This window comes from Ranitomeya variabilis, chromosome 1 (assembly GCF_051348905.1).
Source record: "Ranitomeya variabilis isolate aRanVar5 chromosome 1, aRanVar5.hap1, whole genome shotgun sequence".
Taxonomy (NCBI): Eukaryota; Metazoa; Chordata; class Amphibia; order Anura; family Dendrobatidae; genus Ranitomeya; species Ranitomeya variabilis.
Window position 1 is genome coordinate 48,980,966 of NC_135232.1, and position 20,465 is coordinate 49,001,430.

A 20,465-nucleotide genomic window follows, 5' to 3' on the forward strand; every position below is an offset into this window, starting at 1 on the left:
TTTTTGCTTCAAAAACTGAATAAAAACTCTTAGTGTGAGCACACCTTTATGTTCATGCGAAATGAGGCATTACATGGCACCCATGTGAAATCAGAAGGCTACCTACAGTATTTAGTGAACCATCAAGCTAAGGCTACGTTCACATTTGCGTTAGAATCCGCAGCGTATCATGCGCAACCGCAACCGCATGCAAAAATGCACGCAATTTTCTGATAACGCAGCGTTTTTTATCCACATCAGCTTACGCATGATGGTAAAAAAAACGCAGCGTTTGCATGCGTTTTTACATGTGTTTGCGCTTTTTATGCGCATGCTTTTGATTTTTCCAGGAGGGTGTGTCATTAATGGGCATGCGCAGTCCGAAGTACGCAAGCGCATCAAACGCATGCGTACGCAAAGACATGTGTACGCATGCGTTCCCATAGATAGTAATGCGTTTTTTTGCCGCATTCCTTGCGCTAACAACCGCATGTTTCTAGGCGGCAAATTGACGCCTCTAAAATTACTACATGTTGCGTTTACTGCGCCAAACCGCAGACGACGAAACGACGCATGGGTCGTCAAACGCGGCAAAACGCAGCCAATCGCAGACTCGTGCGTCCCTAATGTTAAATATAGGAAAACACAACGCATGCGGATAATTGCGGAAGAAACGCTGCGGACACAACCGCAAATGTGAAACCGGCCTTAGTCCTCTTAAGAATTGCCCCAGGTATTCTGGCCAATACAGTCAAGTACCAAAGGAGTGAAAACTCAAAGCTACATCCCTCTAAGGGTAACCCCAAATCTTTGACTTCTATATGCCCCAATAAGGCATATAGACAGGGGTGGGCTTCGTGTGACTACCTCATTAAAAGGTCCTTAAAATAGTCTTTAAAAAAGTTTCAAAAATGACTTTACAATATCTAAAAAAGTAAAATAATGTCAAGGTAACAAAGTGTGATTGGAGCCTTCGTAAATACTGGTCAGAGAGAAATAATTTTACTTTGATTTCCTGTTTTCTTTTATTTTAGATGGGGGCTGATTGCTAGAAATCCTTTCAATGATAAGAAAATCATTTCCCTCTTGGACTGAGCCTTTAATGGGGAGGAAAGCCGCTGGTCTAAATACATTGTGCTCAGTCTACGAGATAGGTGAAAAGTCTCTAATGGAGAGATTAGACTTGCTACATCGCAGCCATAACCGACTTTTAAAAGGAGATTTTAGGGGTTAGAGAATGTTAAAAGGCTTAAGTGTCCTATGTGATGTTTGCTTGTTATGTGCACTCATCCTAAGTAACACGGTCTACGCAGAATAATGGAATAACGCAAGATCCGAGGCCGAGAACGCACACAGGGTCTCCTAGAGATGAAGGGATATTCTATGTTTGGATCATTCATAGAAGACTACAACTATCCTGGCTGATCAGGACTAGAGTTGAGCGAATGTGTTCGGAATCAGTAGTCAAATCTGAATTTACCATATTCATCCTATATTTGTACCAAATTTATGTTACATGATCGGTTCCGAACATACAACAAATTATGGAATCACCGGCCTTGGAGGATGTTCATTGAGTTGTTTCATTTTGTAGAAAAAAAGCAGATCACAGACACGGCACAAAACTAAAGTCATTTCAAATGGCAACTTTCTGGCTTTAAGAAACACTAAAAGACATCCAGAACAAAAAATGTGGTAGTCAGTAATGGTTACTTTTTTTTAACCAAGCATAGGGGGAAAATTATGGAATCATTCAATTATGAGGGAAAAAATTATTAGTGTTTCTTAAAGCCAGAAAGTTGCCATTTGAAATGACTTTAGTTTTGTGCCATGTCTGTGATCTGCTTTTTTTCTACAAAATGAAACAATTCAATGAACATCCTCCAAGGCCGGTGATTCCATAATTTTTGCCAAGGGTTGTATTCAGTAAATTCTACTCCCATTGACTCCAATGATGTTCGGCTGTGTTCATCGAATATGGCAAAAACAATACTCGCCGCCAATCACAATTGGAACCAAATTTGTATCCGAATCACCACTATGTAGAGTAGAACAAAAATTATTCTGTGGACCCTGGTCCTGCGTCCATGTTAGTTCTCTTTGGCAATTCGAATCAGGACAGTGCTGTTTTGTGCATGCGCTGCGGAGTTGGTCATCAAAAGAGTAAAGATGTCCATGTCCTAAACTCACTCAGTAAGGCTTTCAGGAGTTGTTCAGGCTTGGGATACAAGCCACATAGAGTGGTTGCAGACTTGCAAATTCTCACAGTGCGCAGAGCGCATGCTGTTTGGATTCCCTGGCACCGGCAGTGGGCCGCAACAATGTGATTTGCATACATGTGGTCACATGCCAGCTCAATGTGCACAGCCTGGCTGGATGCATCCAGCCAGAATGTGGCCAGAATTATGCAAATCACATACTTGTGGTCACATGACTGCCCGCTCCCGGCACCGGAGAATCCTGACAGCATGCACACTGCGTACTGTGATGAATGACAAGTCTGCAGCCACAAGGAGTGACTGCAGACTTGTACCCTAATCCAGAGCCACTCCATTAACACCCTTGAGGATATGGTATGTTATTTCAAACCCTTACAAAATTCTCTTCAAGCCGATGACACTCTAGTATAACTAGCGCATTTCTGGATTTTAGAGGGTCTTGATGTATCCTGTGCTCATTGCCATATAAAAAAAGCCATAATAGGCAAGATTTGGAATGGGCCAATTTTACTCTTCTCAAGAGGCTCTGCCTCTTTGACTCCAACACCTATTGATTGTTTTCCTTTAATAAACAGGCCTCCCATAGAATTCTTAATTCAGACATATTTTGCATTTCTGGCAAAACTAGGTGAGTAACACAGTTACTACAACCCACCTCCGCAGCAGCTGTCCTCAAGCTCACTTACTATATTATACTCACCCAGGTGCGGTCCCGCTGCGGTCCGGTCCGATGGACGTCGCGGTCTGGTCCAGTCACGATGCGGCTCCGACGCAGGCGTACTTTGTTGAGGGTAGAGAAAAGTACTGCAGTGCGCAGGCGTCAGGAAAGGTCAGAGAGGCTCCGCACCAGTGCACTGCAGTATTTTGCTCAGCCCTCAACAGGGCAAATAAAGTACGCCTGCGCCGGAGCTGCAGCGTGAATACAAGAAGAGGACATCATCGTAGGAAGATGTTAGGCCTCGGATCGGACCGCGACGCCCATCGTACCGCCCCTCGGTGAGTATAATCTAACCTCTTTTTCTCATCTTTCAGGATACATCGGGGGCTTATCTAAAGCATTACAGAATGCTGTAGATAAGCCCCTTATGCTGGTGGGCTTAGCTCACCTTCGATTTTGGGGATGACAGGTTCCCTTTAAAGAGGACCTTACATTAGATTGAGCATGTTAAAACTGGCCACATGACAAAATAATGGCTGCGGAGCTTAGAAAAACTTTTTTTTTTATTCTCTTCTCCATTACAGAGATATATATCAGATTGTAAAGATTAGATTATAATTTATAATAAGTTAAAGGGGGCATTACCAGACATTCTTTCATTGGGGTGGTTACTTTTTTACCATGAATGACGTTGACCAATCTGTAAACAGGAATGTCATACAGGGGAAAAATGAACAAGCCCCATAGAAGATTTGAGCAGGCTTTCTCCTGTGTGAGACATGTAGTTATACATAACCCTCCACTCAGCGTTCATCTCTGCAGTTATTTTCACTTTTCATCTCGGGGCAGTCGGGGTGGGTAGAGAGGGAGTACTGACTGCCCTGAAATGAAAGATGAAAGTGTTTCTAATCACACTCAACTATGCAGAATTCCCCTCCTCCTCAGACTTACTGCTGCAAGATGAAAGTGTTTGTAATCACACTTACTGCTGTGAGATGAAAGATGAAAGTGTTTGCAATCTCACTCAACTCTGCTGTATGTTACACAGTAGCTGAGAAATCAGGGATGAGAGCAGTGCTCTCTTAAACATTGTCATACAGTTGCCAACAATACCAATTTAGAGATAGCCAAGGGAACATAAGTGCAACAGGACAAGATGTAGACAAACCCCACTCGAATTGATATTTCCATTTGCTTTCTTAGCTTAAAGAGACCCTGTATCAGGACAAAAATGTAAAATTTTTGCTCTAGTTTTATCCCTACAATTTTTTTTCTTTAAATATACATATGGTTCCAGAGATATGGGCCTTTTTTTGGTGCTAATATATTATCTTTACAAGGGGGAGTGGCTCTTAGAGTTCCGCAGGGGTGTGTCTTTAGGCTGCAATGTTTAATTAATCTGTGAGCCACGCCCTAAAATTCGCACTAAATAAAAAGACCCTGGAACTATGGCTGATTAAAATTAAAACTGAATACTTAAGGGAGCAGCAGGAATAAAATCATAGCAGAAACTAGCCACTGGTGACAGGACCTCTTTAAATGTCATTTCACAAGCCTTTTCATAAGTCAGTGCTCCCAGAATATTGATGTGCATGGCACCTGGATGCTGCATTATGAGGCTCATGCACCACACTCTCAAGGGACAAAAAAGGGGGCACAGCCTATGAAAAAGGGGAAGCGTGTTGTAGAAAAGATAAATTGTGCAGTATTCCATTTTTACCCTGCCGAAAGATTCTGCATTGGGCCTCGAAGCCCAAGTTATACCTCTGCTACACAAATTTTATGCGCATAGATGACAAAAACTGAGAGGTGTCAAGGCAGCCAAGGACAAATGACAAATGCACTGGAGAATTTTTTCTTTTTTACTAAATGGTCCCGACAATCCGTAGTATTTGATAAATTGGCGTCTGTCCACTTTCCTACCTACATTTAACAATTTGTCTTAATTTTCCTACTGAAGAGCAGACAGGGCATCGCTATCCAGATGAAAACCACACGGGGTATTGTGTTGTGCGCGCCGCGTCCGCGCCAATGGTTTATAAATTCTCTGCAGCCGCAATGTTCTAATATTACGGCATCGACCAATAAATCAGTAACCACAAAGCAAACGGCGATTGGAAGAGCAGGAATACCGCCATTACTCCAGGTCCCATGACCGGCCAACGTGTGAGGTCTGATATATGTGCGGCCGGGGCGGTATTGACAGAAGCATAGATTCATTGAAATGGCCATTAATATTTAATGGTGACAAGTCTTCTCCGAGGTTATGCGGATGTAAATAAGTGAGGGGAATGTGATATTTACCCCACCCTGAATCATTCATGAGGGTTGAGAATTTACAAAAGCTAAATATGACTTTGTATTTACTATGGGTCATCTCCTAGGCCGAGGCACAAAGCATTTCTGCTCTAATGGACAGTAACATAATACACTTCAATAATGCAGCCGCTGTCTCGTGTCCTGGGCAAAGCTTGGGTTTCCTGGAGCTGGCTGCTGGAAATTAAGTGGCTTCACATGAGCAAAGAAATAGAATTATCATATCAGGATTTATAGGATTTATACCCAACAAAATAATGTACAGTGTGCAAGTGTGCATTATATTGGTGTATATTATGTAATGTTCACCCTTACCATAAGAGCTAACACCCTACAGGAGAACGTCCACTGCCCATAAGAGCTGACAAGCTACAGGAGAGAGTCCACTGCCCATAAGAGCTGACAATCTACAGGAGAGAGTCCACTGCCCATAAGTGCTAACACTCTAAAGGATAGAGGACACTGCCTATAAGTGCTAACACTCTACAAGAGAGAGGACCCTGCACATAAGAGCTGACACTCTACAGGAGAGAGGACCCTGCCCATAAGAGATGACAATCTACAGGAGAGAGGACCCTGCACATAAGAGCTGACACTCTACAGGGGAGTGGACACTGCCCATAAGAGCTGACACTCTACAGGGGAAAGGACACTGCCCATAAGAGCTGACACTCTAATGGAGAGAGGACCCTGCCCATAAGAGCTGACACTCTAATGGAGAGAGGATCCTGCCCATAAGAGCTGACACTCTACAGGGGAGAGTCCACTGCCCATAAGTGCTAACACTCTAAAGGATAGAGGACACTGCCTATAAGTGCTAACACTCTACAAGAGAGAGGACCCTGCACATAAGAGCTGACACTCTACAGGAGAGAGGACCCTCCACATAAGAGCTGACAATCTACAGGAGAGAGTCCACTGCCCATAAGTGCTAACACTCTAAAGGATAGAGGACACTGCCTATAAGTGCTAACACTCTACAAGAGAGAGGACCCTGCACATAAGAGCTGACACTCTACAGGGGAGTGGACACTGCCCATAAGAGCTGACACTCTAATGGAGAGAGGATCCTGCCCATAAGAGCTGACACTCTACAGGGGAAAGGACACTGCCCATAAGGGCTGACACTGGAGAGAGGATCCTGCCCATAAGAGCTGACACTCTACAGGGGAGAGGACACTGCCCATAAGAGCTGACACTCTAATGGAGAGAGGACCCTGCCCATAAGAGCTGACACTCTAATGGAGAGAGGACCCTGCCCATAAGAGCTGACACTCTAAAGGAGAGAGGACTCTGCCTATAAGAGCTGACACTCTATAGGGGAGAGGACCCTGCCCATAAGAGCTGACACTCTACAGGAGAGAGGAACCTGCACATAAGACCTGACACTCTACAGGAGAGAGGACCCTGCCCATAAGAGCTGATACTGTACAGAAGAGAGGACCCTGCCCATAAGAGCTGACACTCTACAGGAGAGAGGACCCTGCACATAAGAGCTGATATTGTAGAGAAGAGAGGACCCTGTCCATAAGAGCTGACACACTACAGGGGGAGAGAACCCTGCCCATAAGAGCTGACACTCTACAGGGAGAGGACCCTGCACATAAGAGCTGACACTCTAAAGGAGAGAGGACCATGCACATAAGAGCTGACACTCTACAGGGGAGTGGACCCTGCCCATAAGAGCTGACACTCTACAGGGAGAGGACCCTGCACATAAGAGATGACACTCTACAGGAGAGAAGATCCTGCACATAAGAGCTGACACTCTACAGGAGAGAGGACCCTGCCCATAAGAGCTGACACTCTACAGGAGAGAGGACCCTGCACATAAGAGCTGACAATCTACAGGAAAGAGGACCTGGCCTGCACATAAGAGCTGATGTTCTACAGGAGAGAGGATCCTGCCCATAAGAGCTAACACTCTACAGGAGAGAGGATCCTGCCTATAAGACCTGACACTCTACAGGAGAGAGGACCCTGCACATAAGAGCTGACACTCTACAGGAGAGAGGACCCGGCACATAAGAGCTGACACTCTACAGGAGAGAGGACCCTGTAATAATTATAGGGGATAACTCAGGAGACTCTTTGCGTGGAACAAGACAACTACAGGACACAGTTTTATAAGTGGTAAAGTCTATATTATCACACGGTGATTCAAACAGGTGCAGAGAAAAACTCAAGTCCACAACACTTGGTGCAAATATCAAATGCAGCTCAGCAGTCTATAGGGAACTTCAGAGGAAAATGCAATCACACAGAAAGTCTATGAAGCACAATTATTCTTGAGGATACTTGACACGAATAAGTCCTTGCTTAGTCCAAAACACAGATTGATATGCTTATAAGGCAGTTCAAATAATATCTTAGCTCAACCAGGGAGGCCTGGGTAATAGTCTCAGGTTCTTGCACAGCAGCAACAGCTTACATGTCCAGCAAATGCAGATGGAAGTAAACACGAGCAGCAGATGAAGGAGGATTACTGGAACTGGTGTATGCAGCAGGAACTCAGAGCAGAGTAGCAGGATAACCCCACAGGTTCACAGGAGCAGGTATATAGCCAGGGAGTAACCAGAGGTCAGGAGCTGGATGCAAGGCAGAATACTCTAGCACAGACTGAAGGCTGGGGTGGAGTTTTATAGCAGGAAGACACAGTGCACATGAGACCAAAGACGCCACCTTGGAAAAGGGCAGTAATGCACAAAAGGTAATAAAAAATGTTCAGAGTCCTGACAGACCCTGAACATAAGAGCTGACACTCTACAGGAGAGAGGTCCCTGCCCATAAGAGCTGACATTCTCAGGGGAGAGGACCCCAACCATAAGAGCTGGCACTCTACAGGATAGAAGACCCTGCACTTAAAAGCTGACACTCTACAGGATAGAGGTCCCTTCCCATAAGAGCTGACAATCTACAGGAGAGAGGACCCTGCACATAAGAGCTGACACTCTACAGGAGAGAGGTCCCTGACAATAAGAGCTGATAGTCTACAGGAAAAAGGACCCTGCCCATAAGAGCTGACACTCTACAGGAGAGAGGTCCCTGCCAATAAGAGCTGATAGTCTACAGGAGAGAGGTCTCTGCCCATAAGAGCTGATAGTCTACAGGAGAGAGGACCCTGCACATAAGAGCTGACACTCTATAGGAGAGAGGACCCTGCACATAAGAGCTGACACTCTACAGGAGAGAGGACCCTGCACATAAGACCTGAAACTCTACAGGAGAGAGAATCCTCCACATAAGAGCTGACTCTCTACAGGAGAGAAGACCCTGCCCATAAGACCTAAAACTCTACAGGAGAGAGGATCCTGCACATAAGAGCTGATACTCTACAGGAGAGAGGACCCGACCATAAGTGCTTACATGTTCTGCTTAGTTTATCCAGGGAACCAGACTGCCCCTTGTATTGCAATATGGAATAAGAATACAGTTGCACGGACCCGTCAGTACCTGACAAATAAGTTAAAACAAGAGTAATTAGTTCAGGGCAGAATGGAGTTGAGATATCTATGACCAGGTCAAATTGTGTACAGATCATGGCCATATTATGTGACATAGTCCTCCTTAAATGGTTCGTCCAGGCCTATGTAAATGATGACCTAAGGCATCTTTTGGATAAGTTAACAATATTGTATTGATGGGGGTCCGCCACCCACCACCAGTGCCAATTAAAAGTAAAACTACAAGACATGAGGGACTGATATATAGCGAAGATCAGGGGTGCAGCTATAGTGAGGGGCCCTTCTGCAAAAGCGTACTATAGTTGCAGCCACTGTTACAGAGTTTATATTGAGACCCCGAAGCTTGAAGTGATATTTCTTGACAGAGAAGGAGACTTCAGGTGTTGGTCAATATATCAGGGTTGATAAAAATCAAGGCATTCATGTAGCATCTGAACCCATCTAAGGGAATCCCTGACAGAACACGTTTGGTAGAGCACCATCTATAGGGCTGAGTGCTGTGGAATGGGCTACAAAATTCTCCTATGTTACAATATTTACATGTCGGACTTGTTCGGATGTACAAAAGAAAAAAAGAAAGAAAATCCTTGGTGGCATTATATCTTGATCAAGGGATGACTGATAATATTCGAGTAAACCATCTTTCAAGCCTCTCGTTTGATGACAAAGCACTGCCTCTATCACACATCCATTATTGGCTGCGATCCCTCAGGCAAGCACATCAATAATCTTGCCTCTTCCTGTAGCCGCGGCACAACTACATGGGGAGGACGCTGCAGATAGCTGGTGGGCATCTCGGCTGCAGCAGAACCTCATTACAATCCCAAATCTTTAACATGGTCACTGCTGTTAGAGCAGAGGCTAAATTCGGATATTTCGTGATCGTGACCTTTAAATTGCCTCAGCACAAAACCTCAAAGACGTTCCCTCCTTGTCTTTTTTCCTTCAGTCTCTCTAGTAATTCCTCACTACATCTGCAGCATCTTCTACTTGTTGCTCAGGCGGTGGCACGCATCCAGACCCTCGTCATCAACTTATTAAGTCTAATTAATGGAAGCGCCTCGCTCTCTGGTTTCCTTGTAGTCCATCTCTTTGCAAAACCACAAAAAAAATATGTAAAATGGAAAACATTGAAAGCATCTGTTGCAATTATTGGTAGATTAATAGACTGAATCTTCCGAGCCATCTGCTCCGTAGCAGAAGTTAGGATCAGTCATGAGTTCGAGTTTTTGTAAATTTGCAGTTTTATGTTTGTTGTACTTTGTTCTACTTAAAAGGTGGGAATCCAGACAAAATGATCTTCTGATACAGGCGAAAAGGTCATTACGATTAAGTAGAATGTTGGTGACCTCTGTGACTTTGGACCACCACTGATCTGATCTATTCTTTACTTGATAGTTCAAGTGACTCTTTGACCCCATGAACATGGTGGATACAATTGATGTAGGGCCATAAAGTTCCTGTATATACAGCCATTCTTTCCTCCACCAGAAGCAATGTGTAGCGCTATTGCCGATATTCCTGCGCGGCGACCCCTTTTCCCTCGTGCAGGGACGCCGGCTTACTCACTGTTCCGGTCCTTGGCACGGCCCCCGGCATCTCCTGCTTCCTGTCACTGTGCACGCCGCATGCTGTATCAGCAGCGTGCATCAATGCGCGCCTTTGTTTTTAAATGCGCAGTGCACAAATGGTAAAATTCCCCCAACTGTCAGCTGGGAGGCATTTGGTAATGTGTTCAGCCAATAGCTGAGAGACATCTTGCATATAGGGCACCCTCCCCAATAGGGCAGTGGCTGAGCAACCCCAATAGTTTCTGTTAGGTGGTTTATTGTGTGCAATTGTATGTTGCCAGGTCCCCCATTCCTAGTAACCCTTGTTCCTTTGTCCGCTTTGACTGTGTCCATACCCTGAAACCGCATCAGTGGTACCTGAACTTTTTCCCGAGACCACTGTGTTTAAACTGTCTCTGTGGACGTCTATCGGTTATCCAGTGACAGCGTAGTCCGAACCTGTCCCTGTGGCCGTCCCATCTGCTATATGGTCAGCACAGTCTGAACCTGTCCCAAGTGGCCATCCTGTCCTGTCTGGGAATCTGAGTAAACGGCTTAGACCCTTGGGGTCAGCTGCACCTGCCGGAAGATCTCCCTGGAGTGGCAACTTGCAGCTACCTGTTGCACAAGCCTGACCTCACTACTAGACCCTCCAGTGAACATCAAGGTAGCTGCTTAGTCATGCCCCTCAAGGGTAAGTCCGGTCTGTGGAACCACGTATGCAACCTGCATGCATGACAATTTGTCAGGCCATGGGCCCCGCTGATCCCCAGCGATGTGAAACATCCTGATGGTCTCTGTCCTGTGAAGTCTAAAGACCTCCAATGCATAGGGCAAGTCGGAGAGGCTGACCTTGGCAGGGGTATTCCCTCTCCACCAATGACTATGACTATCCGTGTCAAGAGGAGGCTTCGGTTCAGCTGGAGAGTTCGTGATGCAAGCTGTAAAAAGTCAGTGTCTGTTTCCCATACAACAGCTCCAGAATCATGTGAGGGTGTTGTCAAGTGAAGAACGAACCCTACTCAGAAACAGTTAAGTCATGAAGGAACAACTTATGCTCCAAATCGGAGTGTTATACACAGAGAAGATCATCTTCCATGTACTGTCTGGTATGTCCATAGGTCGTCCTGAGCCGAGAACTCTAGGGCCTGTTCTGGTCCGGAGACCCAGTGGGTCACAAGAGGTGTCTGGTCCCCATATGTCCAGGTCACTCAGCAGTGTCGCCATCTTCTCCACCTGCTGGTTGCCGACTCGCTGTGTGCTGGCATCTCCAAAGGAAGGAAAGCGGAGGCAATGTCCCCACAAAGTCCAGTTGACGGTGCCAAGGATCTGTTCCCAGGAACCTCCTCACCTTGTGGATGTGTCATGTTGGAGACAAAGCTGAAGATAAGAGCTAAGCAGGTATCTTCAGTTTCTAATAGGACTGATGAGGAGAATGTCAAGGCAGTGGCATCTTCCAAGTCTCTTCTACCCACCAACCACGCGGAGGAACTCCAGTCGGTCCTGGAATCCTCCGAAGTGGTAACTAATCTCAGCCAACAGAAAGAGACTTCTCAATGCCCAGTTCCTGGTACTATGCCAACTTTGTCCTATGCTTAGGATGGCTTGATGGAGAGAAGCATCCGAATCAAGAAGATGGTGAAAGATGTTTCTTTTCTTCCAGTGAACAGAAGCAATCATGGTCCTAATGAGAAGTCACGGGAGACCGTGAAGAGGTGTCAGCCTCCAACATCAGTGTCAGTTTCAGTGTCATTATCCTGTACACCAATTATCAGTGTCACCCCAAGTATCAGGGTTATCATAGAATGTTAAAGTTGGAAGGGACCTCCAGGGTTATCATGTTCAATCCCTTGCTCAATGCAGGATTCACTATACCATCTCAGTTATTATCTTGCACCCCAAATGTCAGTGTCATTATCCAGTACCCCAAGTATCAGTGTCATTATCCTGTATCTCAATTATCAGAGCTATTATCCTGCACCCAAATATCAGTGTCATTATCTCCTACCCCTAGAATCAGTGTCATTATCCTGTACCTTAAGTGTCACTGAGCTGTACACTAAGTATCAGTGCCATTATCCTGTCCCCAAGTGTTAGTTTAATTGTCCTGTACCTCAAGTGTCATTATCCTGTACCATAAGTATCAACCTGTACAATAAGTGTTAGTGTGTTACTGTTATGTACCCCAAGTATCAGTATCATTATTCTGCTCCCAAGTGTCACTGTCATTATCCTGTCACCCAATATCAGCGTTATAGTTCTGTATCTCAAATGTCAGTGTCATTACCCTGCTGCCAAGTATCAGTGTCATTATCCTGTACCCCAAGTGTCAGAGTTATTGTCTTGTCTCCCAAGTATCCTACATCCCAAGTATCAGTGTCATTATCCTGTTCCCCAAGAATCAGTGTCATTGTCCTGTCCCCAAGTATCAGTGTCATTATCCTGTTCCCCAAGTATCAGTGTCATTGTCCTGTACCCCAAGTGTCAGTGTCAATGTCCTGTTCCCCAGTGTCAGTGTCATTGTCCTGTCCCCCAAGTATCTTGCACCCCAAGTATCAGTGTCATTGTCCTGTACCAAGTGTCAGTGTCATTGTCCTGTCCCCCAAGTATCTTGCACCCCAAGTATCAGTGTCATTGCCCTGTACCAAGTGTCAGTGTCATTGTCCTGTCCCCCAAGTATCTTGCACCCCAAGTGTCAGTGTCATTATCCTGTCCCCAAGTGTCAATGTCATTATCTTGTACCCCAAGTATCAGTGTCATTATCCTGTACCCCAAGTATCAGTTTCATTATCCTGTACCCCAAGTGTCAGAGTCATTATCCTGTACCCCAAGTGTCAGTGTCATTATCCTGTACCCCAGTGTAAGTGCTATAGCTCTGTACCTCGAGTATCAGTGTCATACCTGCCTATATATTATGTTCTGTATCTGTGTAGTACAGCACATCCCTGGCTGCTCCACTTTCACCAGTATATTAGTCCCTGTGCACATGTTGTAATGAGCTATTAATATCATAATGACATTGTCTTTAACAGATTTAACTAAGACTTATGAGATATGATCTAGATTTCTGCAAGTAACTCATACAGCTGTTATTTAAAAAAGCAGCACTCGTAATAACTAGGCCATGAAATAAGGGTATCATTGTTTTAATAATTAGCAATTACCAGCTCTGAATTATTAATTGCATATTTCCCTGGTAAGTATTACTCCTGGGAATAGAAATAAGCGACGCTCAGAAACTGCAGAAACTCAACAATTCAATGGCAACCAGCACAAATAGGAAGAAAAAGGTCTGAACTAGGTGCACTCAAGTCAATCACTGTGGGGATTTCTCTGAAAGCTTTAATTAGTTCTTCACTGCGCTCACACTGATTGGTCTGGAGTTCATTAGTTATTAACTAGTGCAGCTTTACAGCGAAATACTGGGACTTTCCTACAAATCTGCTCCCAATGATCTGGATTTCCTGCTTATCCAGCAATGGTCAAAAATAGTCCTAATGGTAGATAGGATGAAAAGTTATATAAAGTGCTGTGGAAATAACGGTGCCATTCACACGAGGAGAATATGTACTAAATAATATACACTACCGTTCAAAAGTTTAGGGTCACCCAGTCAATTTTGTGTTTTCCATGAAGACTCATACTTTTTTTTAATCAAATGAGTTGCCAAATGAATTGAAAATCTAGTCCAGACATTGACAAGGTTAAAAAAAAAAGATTTTTATTTGAAATAATAATTTTCTCCTTCATACTTTGCTTTCGTCACAGAATGCTCCCTTTGCAGCAATTCCAGCATTGCAGACCTTTGGTATTCTAGCAGGTAATTTGCGGAGATAATCTGGAGAAATTTCCCCCCATGCTTCCAGTAACCCCTCCAACAAGTTGGTTTGGCTTGATGGGCACTTTTTTCGTACCATACGGTCAATCTGCTCCCACAACAACTCAATGGGGTTGAGATCTGATGACTGCACTGGCCAATCCATTACAGATAGAATACCAGCTGCCGGCTTCTTCCCTATATAGTTCTGGCATAATTTGGAGGTGTGCTTTGGGTCATTGTCCTGTTGTAGGATGAAATTGGCTCCAATCAAGCGCTGTCCACAGGGTATGGCATGGCGCTGCAAAATGGAATGATAGCCTTCCTTATTCAATATCCCTTTTACCTTGTACAAATCTCCCACTTTACCAGCACCAAGGCAACCCAAGACCATCACATTACCTCCACCATGCTTGACAGATGGTGTCAGGCACTTTCCAGCATCTTTTCAGTTGTTCTGCGTCTCACAAACGTTCTTCTGTGTGATCCAAACACCTCAAACTTGGATTCGTCTGTCGATAACACTTTTTTCCAATCTTCCTTTGTCCAATGTCTGTGTTCTTTTGCCCATATTAATCTTTTCCTTTTATTAGCCAGTCTCAGATATGGCTTTTTCTTTGCCACTCTGTCCTGAAGGCCAGCATCCCGTAGTCGCCTCTTCACGGTAGACGTTGACACTGGTGTTTTGCATGTACTATTTAATGAAGCTGCCAGTTGAGGACCTGTGAGGCGTCGATTTCTCAAACTACAGACTCTAATGTATTTGTCTTGTTGCTCAGTAGTGCAGCGGGGCCTCCCACTTCTCTTTCTACTCTGTTTAGAGCCTGTTTGTGCTCTCCTTTGAAGGGAGTAGTACACACCGTTGTAGGAAATCTTCAGTTTCTTGGAAATTTCTCGCATGGAATAGCCTTCATTTCTAAGAACAAGAATAGACTGTCGAGATTCACATGAATGTTCTTTTTTTCTGGCCATTTTGAGAGTTTAAAGGAACCAACAAATGTAATGCTCCAGATTCTTAACTAGCTCAAAGGAAGGTCAGGTTTATAGGTTCTGTAATCAGCCAAACTGTTTTCAGCTGTGCTAACATACTTGCACAAGGGTTTTCAAGGGTATTCTAACCATCCATTAGCCTTCTTACACAGTTAGCAAACACAAAGTACCATAAAAACACTGTAGTGATGTTTGTTGGAAATGAGCCTCTATACATATCTATATTTCTGTCATATATATACTGTATATATCAACACGCATAGCATGATGACACTATAGTACCCCTCTACAAAGACTGATACTAGGTTGCTGACTGGAGATGGAAAAGATCCCACTCCAACGAGCATAGCATTCAATCAGTCCCTCACTACTTTTAAGTCCTCACTCACTGCAGCAAAACAAACCTACTTCTCATCTCTCATATCCTCCGTCTCACAACCCTAAACAGCTTTTCTACACTTTCAATTCTCTCCTCCGTCCCCCGCACCTGCTCCTTCTCCACTCATCTCACCTGAAGACTTTGCCTCATTTTTCAAGCAGAAGATTGATAAAATCAGAGAAAGTTTTGATCTACATCCCACAGGACCCCTCCTCCTAACTACTCAGCCCTTCTCCTCCAAAACCAACTTCTCCACCATTACAGAAGATCGACTCTCCACTCTATTCTCAAGATCACATCACACCACACCACCTGTGCACTTGACCTGATTCCATCCCACTTCAGCCCAAACTTCACCACAGTCTTCATCCCAACCCTAACCCATCTCTTCAACCTATCACTAGCAACTGGTGTTTCCCCCTAATGTTTCAAACATGCCTCAATCACACCCATCCTCAAAAAGCCCTCTCTTGACCCATCCTCTGTATCTAGCTATCGCCCTATATCACTTCTCCCCTATGCCTCAAAACTACTGGAACAACACGTCCATCTTGAACTGTCCTCCTACCTTTCTTCTTGCTCCTAACGGCATCACTCCACTGAAACTGCCCTAACTAAAGTCACCAATGACCTATTAACTGCCAAAGCCAAGCGACACTACTCGGTCCTCCGAATCCTAGACCTGTCCTCTGCCTTTGACACAGTGAGCCATTCCTATTACTACAGATTCTATCATCTCTTGGCATCACAGACTTGGCCCTATCCTGGATCTCGTCATACCTAAAAAATCGGACATTCAGCGTCTCCCACTCGCACAACACCTCCTCACCTCGCTCCCTATCTGTCAGAGTCCAACATGGTTCTAGGGCACCTGCTCTTCTCCATTTACACCTTCGGCGTGGGACAACGGTTTTCAGTATCATCTTTATGCTGATGATATACAGATCTACATCCCTGGACTAGATATCACCTCCCTACCACCCAGAATCCCACAATGTCTGTCTGCTATTTCATCCTTTTTCTCTGCTTTGGACTTATCCATTAAACTAAATGGCTGCTCACTCTCCTTAGTCCCACAAGCTCGCTGCCTCGGGATAATCCTTGACCCTGATCTCTCCTTCAAACCACATATCCAAGCCCTTTCCACTTCCTGCTGACTTCAGCGCAAAAATGTTTCCCGGATTCCTCAACCAAGAATCTACAAAAACCCTAGTCCACGCCCTCATTATCTCCCACATTGACTACTGCAACCTCCTGCACCATGGCTTTCCCTCTAACACTCTTGCACCCCTCCAATCTATTCTAAAGTCTGCTGCCCGACTAATCCTCCTGTCCCCCCACTATTCCCCGGCCTCTCCCCTCTGTCAATCCCTGCACTGGCTCCCCATTACCCAAAGTCTAGTTCAGATGGCCCCAGTAGTCCCCTACACACAGTATGGTGGCCCTGATACAGCCCTCTGCACAATATGATGGCCCCCACATGACCCTCCATACAGTATAATGGCCATCCATACAGTATAGTGACCCACACCAACCCCCCACACTGTATAATACCCATGACACAACCCTCCACACTGTATTATGACAAGTACACATTATAGCTGTCCCCGCCAGCCCTCCAAAGAGTACAATGGCCCCCACATAGGCCTCCAGACAGTATAATGGCCCCCTTACAACCCCCACACAGTATAATGTCCACCACACAACCCTCCAGACAGTATAATGGCCCCCATACAGTCCTCTACACAGTATAATGGCCCTGACACAGCCCTCCAAACAGTATTGGCCTCTAAATAATCCTTCAAACAGTATAATTGGCCCCTACAGAGCCCTCAAATAGTATAATACGCCCCCACAAAGCCGTCCAAATAGTATTGGCCCCTATACAGATCTTCAAAAAGTATAATTGGCCCCCCAGAGTCCTCCAAATAGTATAATTGGCCCCCACACAGTACTCCAACCAGTATAATTAGCCCCCATATGCCTCTACAAACCGTATAATTGGCTGACACACAGCCCTCCAAACAGTATCATTTGCCCCCGCACAGTCCTTTAAACCAGAGGTCCCCAACCGCCGGTCCGCGGACCAGGACCGGGCCGTTGGGGTTTTGCAGCCAGTCCGCGGCGCCGCTGACACTAAACACGCCGGTTGTGCGGCTTGTCACACTCCAGCGCCGCAGCGTTTGTCACACTCCAGCGCCGCAGCGTTCGTCACACTCCAGCGCCGCAGCGTTCGTCATTCCCCCTTTGGTGGGCGGCCGTGGAGTTCGGGCGGAAGTCTCCTCCCCCTCATCTGCCACTCCCTCCTCCCATCTCCTGCTGTACGAGCAGGGCGGGCGGCTTCCACAGCCCGCCATGTATTTCCGGAGTCACCATGGGTGCCTGTGCATGTGTGCGGGAACAGCGGGCTGGGCCCCTCTGAATGAAGGTATTACCGGCGGCTGTGCAGGGTCCATGTGTGGGGAGCTGGGGTATAAGATGTAGCAGTGCTGAATATTTTTTTGGTGGTATGATTTCATGAAGTGGCCATGAAACTTAATAAATAACAAACTCAGCTCTGCTACATCAGTAAAAAACCAATTGATTAATCATTAATCAATTGGTTTTTTACTGATGTAGCAGAGCTGAGTTTGTTATTTACTGTTTGTTACTCATGTGCTCTCAAGAGAAGTTATCGGTCCACACTGCACTGCACTGATAAAAGTACCACAAAGCTTTAGCATGAGGCCAGATGTAGCAGAGAGGAATGTGTCACTTGTAGATTTCATACACAGAGTGATTCATTTGTCAGATTTATGAAACACTGAACACAGATGTAGCAGAGCTGACGGTGTCACAGCAGAGTACATTCATTAATGATTAATGAATGTACTCTGCTGTGACACCATCAGCTCTGCTACATCTGTGTTCAGTGTTTCATAAACCCGACAAATGAATCACTCTGTGTATGAAATCTACAAGTGACACATTCCTCTCTGCTACATCTGGCCTCATGCTAAAGCTTTGTGGTACTTTTATCAGTGCAGTGTGGACCGATAACTTCTCTTGAGAGCACATGATCAATGACTAACACAGGTCTGCTACATTCGCACCGCCGTGTCGGAGGAAATGTTATGGAATGATCAGGAAACTGTCAAGGAGCGAAAGAAAAAGAACAAATCCGGCCCTGCTACATCTGAGTTACAATATTATTAGTGAACCATCACACAGCAGAGGGTTCGTCATAATGTATCAGTGCAGGATAGTTATAATATAAGCTCCATCCCTCCATAACCCCACCCCCATATGACCAAAGCCCCGCCCCTGCCCCACCCCCACCGGGCCATGGAAAACTGGTCTTGCTTAAAGCCGGTCCCTGGTGCAAAAAAGGTTGGGGACCTCTGCTTTAAACAGTATAATGGCTCCCACACAGTCCTACAAATAGTATAATGGCCCCCCACATAGCCCTCCAAATTGTATGATAGCCCTAAAAAAGCCTCCAAAAATAGTATAATGGCATCACAAAATGTCCACGAAATTATATGATGCCCCCCCCCAAGTAGCATGATGGTTCCTGCATAGCAGTATGGCCCCACAACTCACCCCTCAAATAATTTGATGCCCCCACAGTAGCATGATGACCCCACATTGTCCTCCAAATAGTATGATGCCCCCCATTGATTAAAATAAAATACTCACCTCTCCCCACCCCCTACTGCTCCGGTCTCTGCAGTGTGTGGTAGGCAGACATCATCACACCTACTGGGCTGAAACTTTAGACACACAGGGAGAATGAGGGAGGAGAGAGCATCAGCTGACGGCTCCCTTCTCCATCATTCCTTTCAAATATATCTGCATTCAAGATACAGTTGAAAGTCGGGGGTGCAGGGTGCGATGCTGGTGCTGGCATCAGGCCACCTGACTCATGGGCCCCATAGCGGCCGTGTTGTCTGCCGATATTAGCGGTAATCCACTGTATCTATTGTTGTGAATTCTGCTCTTGGGCTCCCTCCAGTGGTTATTAGTGGTAGTGCAGTGGTCTCTGGATTATAGGCCAGGGCAGGTGTTTCTGCTTATTGCAGCTCTATTAGGTATTTAGGTTTGTAGGATCCATCAATCCCTGCCAGTTGTCCATTGTATCTTGGAGGGATTGCATCTCTGTCTGGCTCCACTGCCCTGCTGTCATTTCAGCTAAGATAAGTGCCTTTTTTGGGTTCTCTGTAGCTCGCATGCAGTGTGCTTTTATGTGCAGTGCAATCTATTGTGTTTTTGTCCAGTGTTATGGACCTGGTGGTTAGGAGCACCTGAATTGAACTGATGGCTAAACTATCACACAGGACGAGCTCTGGGAAGTGGGAGCTCTGCTGACCGCAAGCCTAATCCTATCACACACACACTAGAAATAGCCGTGGAGCGTACCTAACTCTGCCTAGAAGCCTCTTCACAGCCTAAGAGCTAACTACCCCTAAAGACAGGAAATAAAGCCTAACTTGCCTCAGAGAAATTTCCCCAAAGGAAAAGGCAGCCCCCCACAAATATTGACTGTGAGTTAAGATGAAAGTCACAAACATAAGAATGAAACAGGTTTCAGCAAAGGAGGCCAGACTTCACTAAACAGACTGAGGATAGAAAAGGTATCTTTGCGGTCAGCACAAAACACTACAAAAAGCCACGCAGAGTGTGCAAAAAGACCCCCACACCGACTCACGGTGCGGAGGTGTCACTCTGCCTCCCAGAGCTTCCAGCTAGCAAGGCAATATCATGATAGCAAGCTGGACAAAAAACAAAGATCAGCAAATAAACTAGCAGGGACTTAGCTTATGCTGGAGTAGACAGGTCCTCAGAAAGATCCAAGAGAGATCTGAACCAGTACTAGAACATTGACAGCTGGCATCAAGTAACGATCTGAGTGGAGTTAAATAGAGCAGCCAGCCTGGGACCAAACGAGGTCAGCTGAGGAAGGAACCTCAGAACCAGCAGCTCCACTCACAGCCACCAGAGGGAGTCCATGGGCCGAACTCGCCGAAGTACCATTCATGACCACAGGAGGGAGTTCGAGAACAGAATTCACAACAGTCCAGCTTGACTTGTTTGGATTTTTCTGTCATGCTGGT